Raw genomic sequence first — 14,032 nt, 5'->3', positions numbered from 1 at the left:
AGCTAAATAAAAGGTTTATTCAATTAGACCAGTGATACTGCCGCGAACTCACACGTGAAGCAAAGTGTAAATTATAATATATATGTATGAGGTCCGAAAAAATGGGTAATGTGGTTGTCAATCATAGGTAGAATGGTAAATGTTACATGTGTATAAAGTGATCACTTAGTTGTGTATTGTAAAACCAACCTATGACAGGACGTAAGCCCTGTGAATATCCAGACTTCCATATTCTTCTTCATCTATGTTGAGATTTTCAAATGTTAAAACAAATCCTAAGTGGTGTAACCTAGATGTGTCAATAAGAATTTGGACAACCAAAATTTTGTAAAAATTTTAATGTTGCCAATCTTCAAAATTCAAATTCACGTAACGCTTTAACTTAAAGGACAATTTTCGTAACACCAACTTCCTGAAAATGAATTTCAGTTTCGTTTAAAAAATGTAAGCGTACGTGTATTTTGTGTGAGATCCATTTTGATACTCAAGAACTGATGTGTGTTAGTAAATAATATTCGACCGCGAAGACTCCCGGTTATATCATCGATACGGTTATAGATACAGGTAAGTTTTTCCTTTTAAATTTATCTTGATGTTTTTTCCGTGTTTGGAGGAAGCTCTCAATAAAGTCGCAAAGGGTATTGAAAAGAGTTTTGACACAGGAAATCGGTATACACCAAACGTTTTTGAAAAACTGTGACAAAAGTTAACATATTTTCTTTATTTTTTCACACACAAAAAAAACTGTTACAATGTGTGTAATTCTTATTTTCCTTCCATGCACATAGTATCTTATTTCCTACCTTCAATTTATTCTCCCATAAAAAAAAATATTTTTACGGCGAGTTTTTTCTCCTGCCTTCGTCATAATAACTTAATCAAAACTGATTTTCTTTTCTGGATTGTTTCTTGCAGATACTTCGTGGCGTATTTTTGAAAACATTGTCAAATAAAACTAGAATTTTGTTTTTAATTATTTTCATTCTTGGCTTTTTTCTCCTGAATTTGAAAATAATCTTATAAGTTAATATTAAACCAAGGTTCTTGTCAAAATTAGTTGGAGAAGAGCACCAATAATGGAAATGGTTAAAAAATTCTAGTTTTATTTTAAAAGGTTTTTTAAAAAATCATCATTTAATGATGTCGTATTTGATTGTGTACTTTAAACAATTATCTTTAATATAGGTTCATAAATAAATATTGTAAAATATGCCCTCAATACGGAAAAACTCAGCGAATGCACATAATTAATAATTGTTACTTATTATTTTGTATATGATGAAAATAAATATGTAAGATTATTTTTTATTTTGCTTAAAGTAATCTGATCTTTTATTAATGACGTTATGCACTTATTTTTATAAATATTTTATATTTTATTCATATACAATATACGTCATATTAACTTTGGAAGCTCACACACTTCACCTTTTGTTTCGAGATAAAAGTAACTAAAATAAATACATTAAAAAAGTTTTATGTGCAAATAAAAAAATACCTCTACCAACCTAATATACCTCGTTTCAATAGAATTCCTAAGCTCCAGACTCGAATTTAGGGGATGTATTTGTTTTCGCCCCAAGCTCAGTGCTCATAGAAAATAAATTACGTTGACACAAGTATCTCATATCCATGGGTGTGCAATACATGTACTACGTATGTACGTATGTATCGTGACATAAGTATCTCATATGCAAGTATATTAGGTATATATCTTCTCATACTTATCTCTCTACTTCCTCCTTCGGATCCGGAATCTCCGGATGTGGGAACCCTTGCAACTTCAAATCATTCCTCATACTAATGGTTCTCAAACTGTAAATTTATATAAATAAATTCGATAAATCAATAATTAAATAACGTTTTAAACTTCTGACATATCGCTCACTCTTTTCAACAACGTTTTAAATAAATAAACTTGATTATTCAGGAGCTCGTTTTTAAAGTTTAAAAATATAGTAAAATGTATTGAAAATAAATATCAAGCCACTTATTGAATTCTTTACTGTGCAACTGATCATTTTAGGTAAAACCTGAAAGTTTTTTCTCCATTTGAAAAATATTTAGAATATTTAAAAAAATAATTAAACAATACCTTTTCTTCAAAATGCAAAAACAACACTTTCTGCCCTGTAGCGAGTAAATATTATGTCAAAAATATTTCACTTTTGTTGGGATATAGTACATTTTTTGGGCATTCAGAAAACATGAACCACTGAAAATTTACGATTTTTGATATATGACGTTGTTGAAAGGAGTTAGCGATATATGAAACAATATACAGTTTAACTTACTAAATAACCATCAGGCCGCTTCCCGGTAGGGGTAGACAGAGGCAACACTCAGCTATCGCAAACAATATTAGACTCTTCCACATTCATGTATCTCCGTGTACATACCCTAACTGGACCACTTTTAAGTATACGAAATACTTAATCATGACAAGTTTTTTTCGGTCTTTTTTGCTCTTAATAACAATAACAATAGCTCCATAAATTTGTTTTACAGTTCTTTCCTCATCCATTCGTTTCACTCGTCCAAACCATTTTGAAAAACATTCGTAATTGTATCGATAGTGTGCTTATCTCAGCCTTCCATACTTTCCTTATTCATTCGTACACCTATCAAACACTGTTTTGCCGCACATTTGTCTGGGAGATTACATTTTCACTGAAATTTGTCTACTTTTATCCTAAGTCTGGGACATCTCGTTGAAGTTAGTAAGTTAGCAGAAATCAATCGTTAAATGAATTACAGATTTTTTTTTCACTTGCCTTAAAAAATATGATAATCATTAAGTCGTTTACGTAAATTGACAGATACATCATTGCAGGTAACTTTAAAATATTTCAAGTAACAATATTTTGTTAAAATTTGTTGGAGAAACACTTCCGAAATTGCCGCGGGCTTGGTTATAAATCATATACGATAAAAATATGGTCTATTGATATTGGGATATTATTTGTAAATATTGCAATCGATTAATTTGAAAATAAAAAGAGTTTTCATGTCTCCTACCCGAATCCCTCGTTTCAAATCCAAATTAAGTATCTAAAGTATTTAAAATAAGAATGCATAAAACAAATTGGATTTTTTTTTTCACTTTTTCAAGTGTCAAAGTCGAGTCGTGTGATATAAAGTGATTTTCTTGCTTACAAAGTAAAATGTCTCATCATTCTCGATTGAATCATCCCAGTGATTGGGAATCTAAAGAACGCACTTGTCAAATGACGCAATGCGTTTTTAGTAGACCCAGAAGATTGTCGCGACCGAGTATTACCTCATACCTTAGCGTTCAGGGCAGAAGAAGTACTTTAGAACTCAACAGGACAAGGAAGATAGAGAGTAACATTGCTGCCCATCACCTGACTGTAAGACAGCTTGTAAAAATATTAGATACAAACCAAGATAATGGCCTATCTGAGACCAAAGCAGCTGAGCATTTGAAACTCGAAGGACCAAATGCTTTGAAACGGGTGGCTGACTTTTCGCTTTTTAAAATATTTGTGACTAACCTTTTTGGCTGGTTTCCCATGATGCTGTGGTGTGCTGCATTCCTCTCAATAGGCATACACTTCTTGCAGTTTTTCGCGGATGAGTCTGAAGATTCAAATGAAAATCTGTACCTTGGATCGATTATCATTTCTGTAACTCTATTTACGGGATTTTTCGCATTTTTTCAAGAGGCTAAAAATTACCAAGTTATGAAAGGATTCTCCGACTTGATACCTCAAACTGCTAATGTAATCCGTGATGGCCGTCACAAGGAACTCCCAGTCCAAGATTTAGTCGTTGGCGATGTCGTCGAAATGTCAGCGGGCCAAGTGGTTCCCGCGGATGTGCGTCTGATTCAAGTGAGTAATTTCCGTATCGACATGTCATCTATTACAGGAGAAGCGGAACCTCAGTCGAGGACTGTTTTCTACACTCACGAAAATCCCCTGGAGACGAAGAACTTGGCGTTTTTTTCATGCCAAATTACGGAAGGTACAGCGCGCGGGATAGTGGTAGCAACGGGGGAAAGAACGGTCATAGGACGTATAGCCGGACTAGCATCAGGTGTAGAAAAAGAAGAAACGCCGATTGCTCTGGAGATTAAACACTTTATCAAAATTATCACCATTTTAGCAGTTATACTGGGTGGGATATTTTTCGTTTTGGTAACCATAATACAAAGCAATTGGATAGCAGGATTTTATTATTTAACCGGCATCATTATCGCCAATGTCCCCGAGGGCTTGTTAGTAACATTGACAGCGTCCTTGACGTTGACAGCGCAGAAACTAAAAAGGAAAAATTGCCTTGTTAAAAAATTACAATCTGTCGAAACTTTAGGAGCAATGTCCTGTATTTGCTCGGATAAGACCGGAACTCTTACCGAAAACCGCATGTCAGTCTCGCATCTATCATTTAACTTAAAAATCTACGACGCGAATGGAGAATTTGATTTTTCGTTTGACGATAATCCGTATATCAGAGCTGCTTGTTTATGCCTCAGAGCAGTTTTTATAGAAGATACTAGTATACCTGCTTCTATTAGAAAAATTAAAGGCGATGCGTCAGAATCCGCTGTCCTCCGTTACATGGAATCGGAGCACAGGGCAACTAACATGCGTCATTTTAATCCAAAAGTTTGCGAAATACCATTCAATTCTGTAAAAAAATACCAAATTTCTATTCACCTTTTAGAAAATTCAAATCATCATTTGTTAACCATGAAAGGCGCTCCTGAAATAGTACTTGAAATTTGTTCAACTATATGGAATGGTGGACGTAATGAAGAGTTGACACCCATTATTTTACGACAGGTTAAACAACTTTGCATGGAACTTGGAAACATGGGTGAGAGAGTTTTAGGATATTGTGACTTGTATCTTCCTCCAGAAGATTTTCCAGTTGGTTTCAATTTTGATTCGGAGACCCCAAATTTTCCTCTGACTGGTCTTCGATTCCTGGGACTTATATCGCTTATTGATCCACCTAGATACAGTGTCCCAAATGCCATATCCAAATGCCGATCAGCTGGTATAAAAGTCATTATGGTCACTGGAGACCATCCTATTACAGCTCTGGCAATATCTAGAAAAGTAGGAATTATTTCGCCGGAAAATAATACGCCTTACGATGATGCTTTCAAATCAAACGCTGATCCTAAAACGTTCGTTAAAACAGTAGATCCGTTAAATTACAAAGCCATTGTGGTTACAGGCGATGACTTGAGATCTATGACAATGTTGCAGTTGGATTTGATAGTTGCAAATGTCGATGAAATTACTTTTGCCAGGACCAGTCCACAACAAAAATTGTTGATTGTAGAAGCGTGTCAAAGAATTGGACATGTTGTTGGAGTGACGGGAGATGGCGTTAATGATTCCCCAGCTCTAAAGAAGGCTGATGTCGGAATCGCGATGGGAATTACCGGCACTGATGTATCGAAACAAGCCGCTGACATGATCTTGTTAGACGATGACTTTTCTTCCATTATTTTGGGAGTCGAAGAAGGACGACTTATTTTCGACAATTTGAAAAAGAGCATTGCTTTTACTCTTACTTCCAATCTCCCTGAAATGGTTCCATTCATTCTTTATGCTACAATCGGGATTCCGCTTCCTCTGCATGCCCTGCTGATAATTGCCATAAACGTTCTAACAGATTTGTGGCCTGCAATCAGCTTGGCTTACGAAAAAGCGGAAAGAGATATCATGAAGAAACCTCCCAGGGATATACAAAGAGATAACTTGGTGACCTGGAACTTGATAAAAATGACGTATTTTCAAATTGGAATTATTCAAACGGTTGCCGCATTAGCGAGTTATTTTGTAGCGATGGCGGCTTATGGATTTTATCCAAACGATCTCCTTTTTACCAGAACAAGATGGAATTCAGTATCCGTGAACGATTTTAAGGACTCTTATGGGCAGGAATGGTCATACGAAGACAGAAAAAAATTGGAAACTGTTGCCCAATCTACATATTACGCCGCTGTAGTCGTAGTTCAAGTGGCTGACCTTATAATATGTAAGACAAGAAGATTATCCATTCTTGCTCAAGGAATGACGAATCAAGTGTTGAATGCGGGTATCGTTTTTGAGATTGCCATTACGTGTGTTATTTTATATGTTCCATTCTTTAATGAAGTTTTATATACGCAACCTATATCTTGGGTACTGTGGATGACCCCTTTGCCGTTCTTTTTCTTGATTGTATTCGCCGACGAACTTCGCAAATACTTGATAAGGAGGTTTCCTGGTGGCTGGGTCGAAAGGGAATTGTATTTCTAGTTTACAATGTATTGACTTTCGTTAGGTCAGAAATATTATATTTACGTTACAATTTCGAAGATTACTTCAAACACATATTTTTTCGTTTTTTTTTTTAATTGAATAACTTTCTGAATTCATTCATATGTGGTGTATTGTAAATAAAATTAAAATAAATGATTGTGTCATCGATTAATGTTGTGTTTCGTTAATAATTAATAATTTACTTCAAAATATACTTAAAAAAATAACTATAAAACAGTTTGTCTAGTAAAATTAGTTTTTTTAATTACTATATATATCAACATCTGCCAGTGTGTTGATTTTATACTGGATGGAAAAAATAATAAATTATGAGTTATGTATACATATATATATTTATATATATATATATATATATCTATATATATATATATATATATATATATATATATATATATATATATATATATATATATATATATATATGTATATATATATATATATATATATATATATAATATATATATATATATATATATATATATATATATATATATATATATATATATATATATATATATATATATATATATATATATATATATATATATATATATATATATATATATATATATATATATATATATATATATATATATCAAAAAAACAAAATAAATATGAAATTGAAAAGAATTGATTTTCAATTATGTTAGAGTTTTATTTTTCATGAAAGATTTAATTTGTTCGGTAATTTAAAAAAATGCGAGCGAGAGTTATTTTAAGACTAAGACAATAAATAGCGTAAGGCATAAACTAAGTTGTAAAATCGAGGCTGTATAAAAAAGTTGTATAATCTGAAACCCCTTATAGGACACATGGGATTACAACCCTATTTGCAAAAAGTATTTTGTTCGCATCGCACCTTTTGAGATATTGCTAAGATATCAGGGTTTTCATATCTCACCCCCTGCGTAGTGTGATAGTCAGTGCGTTTGGCTACCGTACTGGAGATCCCGGGTTCAATTTCCAGGAGGAGCAAAATATTTTGTTTTTCCTATTATATATTTTTATTATAATTCTGGTTCGAAATGCTCTGAAATTTTAGTAGTGGTTGTCAATTAAGGGCAGAATGCAAAATATTACATGTGTGTAAAGTGATCACTTAAATCAGCCTGTGACAGGTTCTAAGCCTTGTAAGCACCCAGACTTGCTTATTTGTTGTTGTTGTTGTTGTTGAGATGTCAATAACCCATATTAAAAACATTATTTTGATGTATTTATGAAATGTTTTATTCGTATTGAATTTTAAATTTGTCATAAACAGTCAATTAAGTAAAAATAAATATTTAAAAAAGCAGATTCAAAATAATGGTTATTAAATTAATAGTACAATTAAAAATATATTTCTGAACAGAAGATGTATTTTTGGTGACGTAGAGCATTTCACTGGCTTAGAAATGAATTTAAAATAAACATCCGTGGATTTTGTTAAAATACTAATATATATGTATGTATCTACTTATTTTTGTGGCGATTATCTTAAATATTTCCTTATAACCGTATATACAATATATCCTTATAACCGCACTATTATTTTTTGCCAATATTGTTAACCATAGTACTTAAATAAAATATTTTTTATTTTATTTAAGTGCTATGAGTTATTAATATTTGTCTTCTGCTAACATTTCATTTCATAATTAAACTAAGACAGAGTAATACGCAAACAAAACTTCGCGCAAAACAGTTTAACGTGATACAAAACACATTAAAACTGTTTTTGTTTACGACAAAGGTAAGCTAACTTACAAGATAAAATAGAAATTAATCCATCTCAAAAAACCGCCGACAGTTGCTTACTTAAATTGGATTAAGGCAGCTTAAACGCTTCACACCCTTAATATAATAATACACACACGACTTTAATGGCGAGCATAACTTTCAACAACCCCTCATTTAACAAGACCTTGAAATGTTCAAGGATATCCATGAATACAAGGACTACCTTCTAATGAAATATAATTTTAACTAATCGCTCGTGGGAAATTATACGGGTAGATTTTCTTTCTTTTATTATATCGTTAATTTATCACTCAATAACATATGTTTTCAAAAACGTTTTAGCTTGATTTTCAGCTCTATGTTAGGTATAAGATAATGAACGTATTTTTTACTAGACTTTTTTCAAGTGTTTAATTCATATTTCAAATAAAAAGTGAGAATGATACGTATGTAACAAACATGTTGGACTGAAAAATGATATGAAGGGTAGGTATGCTAATGTTTTTCTATAAATTTCAAATTGGGTCCAATTAATTTTTTTTTTATTGTCTCACTCATTCAAAAACAGTTATTTTTGTTTTATTTTTTCATGGACTTGTATATAGCAAATAATGGTTTCATGGCAATATATCTATCTAAAAACGTGCAAAAGTTCACAGAATTAAATGAAATAAAAAAACGGAACAAAGTTTAACTAACTAACTAACTATCACGCCGCTTTCCGCAGGGGTAGGCAGAGAGAATAAAGCGCCATACCACTCTGTCCTTGCAAACATTCTTCGCCTCTTCCACGTTCATGCATCTCCTCATACATACCCGCCGATTGTTACGACTCTTAACCTGACCACTTTCAAGTATTTCGCATACCTGATCGTGCCATGTTTTTCTCAGTCTTCCTCTGCTTCTTTTCCCACTAACATTCGCCTCATAAATTTGTTTGGAACAAAGTTTAAAATTTGGAACAAAGTTTAAAATATAATATTGCAAAAAAATAATAACGAAAGTACTCCAACATCATTTATTTCATTTAATTTCTTTATTTACATTTGTAAGAGTATTTTTTAATAATTTGAAACTTAATACCTTTTGCAATACATTTCTTTTAACTTTTCAGCGTATATGTTTTTCATTGGCATTTTTTTTTTCAATGAAGCATAGTTCGTCCCTAGTTCTCAAAAATATTGTACAAGAATATTCCATTTTTTGAGAAACTAATAATGAAATGAAAGTTTCTGAATTGGCCGCTTATTTCGTGAATCTATTGTTCTCAACCGTTGAACACTTGTTTAAAAACGGGATAATGAAAAGTTTTTTAATTCGCATTGGTGAAGAACTTTATTGGCGTTTGAAGATGGAAAGTTATCAATGAAGGTAAGTTTTCTGAAAATCATACTACTTTCAGACTGTGGTTTTTCAAACTTCCTAGCTGCGCTTTAATTGATTGATTCCTTAAGTAAAATTAATTTCGATTAAAAATTTATTAATGGAGGAAAAAAATAGTGTACAATATTTGTTATCTATGACGTGGATTTTTTTCTCTAGCCTTGCTCAATCACTTATGTTATTCAAATTCCTTACCTGAGCATTTATTGATTAATTTCATAAGTCAAAATATTGTTTCAGATTTATAAGATTAATCATTTTTTTTACAATATCTCCTAAAATGTGTATAAGAAAAGTGATTTTCTGATGAATGTAAGAAAATCTTCTCATCTTGATATTAAAAATGACCTGTCCAATCTCATTTTTTCTTAGCAGCTATATCAACTTAAACTTGTATTGAAAATTGTCACATTTTCACAAATTGTTATATCAAATTGCTATAAATTTTATTGCAATTCGATGTGACTCTGCGCATTTAGAACTGTCTCATTTTAAGTACTTATGGTTTCTGTATTTACTGACTGACTGACTAAAATACTAAACGGACAATAGTAATAGTTTAGTATTTTAGTATGGCCTGCAAGCCATTTTTAAACACAATTTTCAATGGTTTTGTATGAAGTCTTATCTTTATAATAATTCGGTAATTATTGTAAAAAACACATAAATAAATAAATGACACAAATTTTACTGCAACGTCTTATTTTTATTTTTATTATGTTATAAAAATGAAATTTATTATTTTTAAATCACGCTTTTCTTTTTAATAGCCCTTGAAGATATTCAGTAACAGCACTTTTTTCCTAAATATCTACGCTTCGCGCAATTCCTTACGGTCGAAGATTTTTGAAGAACTCGTTTCAATGGTTTAATTGCTATAAGATTTAAGTACGATTTTTAACTACACAGAATGTTCAATTAAAAAGTTATTACAAAACAAATGGTTTCGAAGTTATTCGATCAGTTTTCAAAATGTGCAAGACATTTATTTGGACTTTTTACAAATGTTACACATGTCTTCGTTTTCTTCAAAGATTCTTATTCAGACCCAAATGATACATAAAACCCCTCGTCGTATCAATACCGTATTAATTTAATAGATAATCACATGAATTCCACGAATTATGTGCCACATATATAAAAAAGGAGTAAAATATTTGTTACTGGTAGAATTATCATCAACTGAAGAAGTTTATCTAAGTACAGACACCGAATGGTCAACAGTGGTTTTCCGGGGCTCCAGAATCTTCCAGAATTCTAATACTCTCAGACGGTATTGTCAAGTCGTTTTTCAATAATTTTCACATTCTCCTAAATATGACTTAAAAAGCCTTAAAAGTTAAGTATTTTTAGTAAATAAATAATATGCAAACATTCTTTTTAACCACCTTTTTTGTTTGTTTTCTAATGAAATAATTGAAACGATTTTCAAGACTAGATGTTTGTCGAAACTAGTTGCAATACAAAAATATTTAAAATTAATAAAACAAATAATTTCAATCACAATTTTGTTTGGAATAATTATTCCAAAACAAGATGTTTGTCGAAACCGGTTAGAATATTAAAAATAGATGTAGTTAAAAACAAAGTTCCTATTTTATTGAATTTATGAAATATTTCACAAAATATCAACAAAAACTTTTTTTCTCACATTGTGAACACATTTTTAAACACTCTCCTTACCATTTGTCGTTCACATTGTGTAATACTGCTAACTATACATGATATCACACAAAATTCACAATGAGTAGTATTACGCTAAGTGAACGATACATGATAAGGAGAGTTTTATATAACTATACCACCGAGTTAATAATGATTTTCAAAACAAACAAAAAAAATCTAAAGCATTTATTTCTCAATCATATTTTTTGAAGTCATATTGATTTTATACAGTTTTATTTCAGTCTCTGGCGAATACAAGGCAACATTTAATAAAAGCAAATTCATGTACCTTTGGTAGGATATCCAAAAAATCTGTACCAACGAATGAAGTACCATTTTCACGGTTTTCTGATTATGATTTATGGCATTTTTTGGCTGAAAAATGTCAGGAATTTATGATGATAGAATATATTTGACAAAAAACCAACGGTGATTTATCTCCCGGACCATGTCGTTTGTGACATTCTTCGTGTAACTGGACACGAATCATATAATAGATATGGATGGTTAACTTTCATTTCAGCTCTCGTACCCTTACTATATGACGCAGGTACAAAATTCTGCAGTGCTCTTCTACATTCACTAGTTCAATAATTATATACAGGATATACTGTGTCATATTTAGAAAAAATATTGTAATTGTTTTTGATAGGTTTTGATAGACACATCATTATGACTAAATCTACAATATGATTATATGAAATATTTAAAATTTATTTACAACATTTTGAGTGCGTCTAAATACTTGACAAATCTGTAATATCTCCGATTATAGGAGTTATTTTTTAAATTATTCTTTTGACATTTTGAGTGTGTCCAAATACTTGACAAATCTGTATTATCTACGATTAAAGGAGTTATTGTTCAAATGATTATTTTGACATCTCAAAAAGATTATTTTATCGATTGATTTCACGATGATTCAAATATTTAAATCAAACACTTGTGTTAATAAGACCATTTTTGATTTAATTTATATGAACATGGCTATTTCCGAGAACTATAGACGTTCTCATCAACATGTCATAATACAAACTAGACGTAAAGCAGTTTCTATTACTTTAAGAATGTAGAATAACCCTTTTATTTATTAATTTGTCATTTGCTTTATGGAAAACTTCATGGAGGTTTATATTTGAAAAATATATATTTATAAACAGTCTTCCTAAATTAAATGTATTGCTTTCATTAATTGATTTGGCAGTCACTTTGTGGTTAAATCTATCCATTTTTAATTAATGTTCTACTTAGTAAATACCACTATTTCTTAAAATCTACTGTGACACGTATTTCGATACATTCCGCATCATTTTCAAACATCATCATACGGTGGTTGAAAATGATGCGGAATGCATCAAAACACGTGTCACAGTAGATTTTAAGAAAAAAGTGGTATTTATTAAGTAAAACATTTATTAAAAACAAATGAATTACATTTACACCGTACTAAAAAAAATGAACAATGGACGTTTTGGTATAAAAATTGCATATTTAAAAAAATACATTCGTAAAATTAAATTCACCCGTAAAAGGTTGGATGGATATTAAACTCATCCCGAGGACAACCTATCTCGGCATTATTATAATGGAATAAACGTGTGTAATATTGTCGTATGTGGGTATAGGGAAATCTCAAAGGAAATCATCTTTGCTTGTTCCTTTGAACAGAGCACAGGAACAGAGTAGGGAACGTGCTGAAATTGATGTAGAGGGACACAGATCTTCTCCTGATCTGAGCTTTTACGATTTATTTCGGTTTCTTCGTAGTATTAAATTTAAATGCATTTTGATGAATTTAATCACATAATATCATATCGAACAAAAGCAGCTTAAAAAAATATTTATTCGTTGCCTTAAATAAACAACGATAAAAAACTCACATTTTATCAAAAAAGTATTCTAAAAACATTTGAAAATATGTAAAAAATATTTATAAAAAAAAAAACAAAATACGAGCATAAAATATCGGTGAAAACATTAAGATACATCGGCTGTCCAAACTCAAAACACAGTAAGGGACATTTTTTTTGTAGAACGTATTTTTTGCATTTTTGTACTAAGAAGATTCTACAATATAAAAATGCAAAAAAAAACGTACTACAAAAAAATGTCCCTTAATGTGTTTTAAGTTTGGACAGCTGACATGCTAGTTGTCGCTACATTATTAACAAGTGTTGCCTCAGTGTTCTGAACAGATTGTATGTCCGTCGTGAATTTTACGAATGTTCCGTAATCCAGTTTTTTTTAAAATATTTATTAGTTGCCTTAGAAAATTCTCTTTGCCAATTATGTACAAGAATTTAAAGGTCAATCCCCAAAAATAAAAAAAATGATACAATAATACAAACGACCCAAAAGATTCAAGATCTTATAAGAATCAAGATTTGTCACAAACCTCATTTGTTTGTCTTATTCGTCTTGTCATATTTTCCAAATAATTTCTTTAAACCCCTATCCTGCATCATATAAACGCAGTGTATTACCTTCATGGTTATCACATGAAGGAAAACTGATCAGCTCTCCGCTTCAGGTAAAAGGCCAGGAAAATATTGAATACATATCATAGTGAAAAAAAAACACTTATATTTATTTGACCCCCCCTGGAAATCAAACTCGGGACCTCCAGAACGATAGCCGAACGTGCTGACCATTACGAACATTTTTTAAACTAAGATACCACTAAATCTGATAGATATTTATTTCCTATTACCTTATAAATTTTTGTCATACTGCATACCGTCTTTAGCACATTCTATTTCCAATTTAATCTTTCTTTTTCAAAAATTGAACATTCCAACACCAAATGAGGTACATCTTCTGATGATGTCTCAGCACATTGACAAGTGTGTGTCGGGTTGTGGTCCCGTGGTTAGTGTCACGGACTCTTTAGGCAGAGTTTCTCAGTTCGTACCCACTCTACTAGAATTTTATACCTATTTCTAATAATGAGCCGTTTAGGC

The 14,032-nt window shown here is 31.2% G+C and overlaps 1 pseudogene; it reads left to right on the top strand.

The window, feature by feature from the left end:
* The first annotated feature begins 3,227 nt into the window (after positions 1 to 3,227).
* Positions 3,228 to 6,420, top strand: LOC148304443 (sodium/potassium-transporting ATPase subunit alpha pseudogene; annotated as a pseudogene).
* Positions 6,421 to 14,032: the final 7,612 nt, after the last annotated feature.

The sequence above is a fragment of the Brachycentrus maculatus genome, unplaced genomic scaffold (genome assembly GCF_059751285.1).
Source record: "Brachycentrus maculatus isolate JH-2025_06_01 unplaced genomic scaffold, ASM5975128v1 h1tg000316l, whole genome shotgun sequence".
NCBI lineage: Eukaryota > Metazoa > Arthropoda > Insecta > Trichoptera > Brachycentridae > Brachycentrus > Brachycentrus maculatus.
The sequence above is the reverse complement of the archived record's forward strand: the minus strand, read 5'-3'. Positions and strand labels throughout refer to the sequence as shown.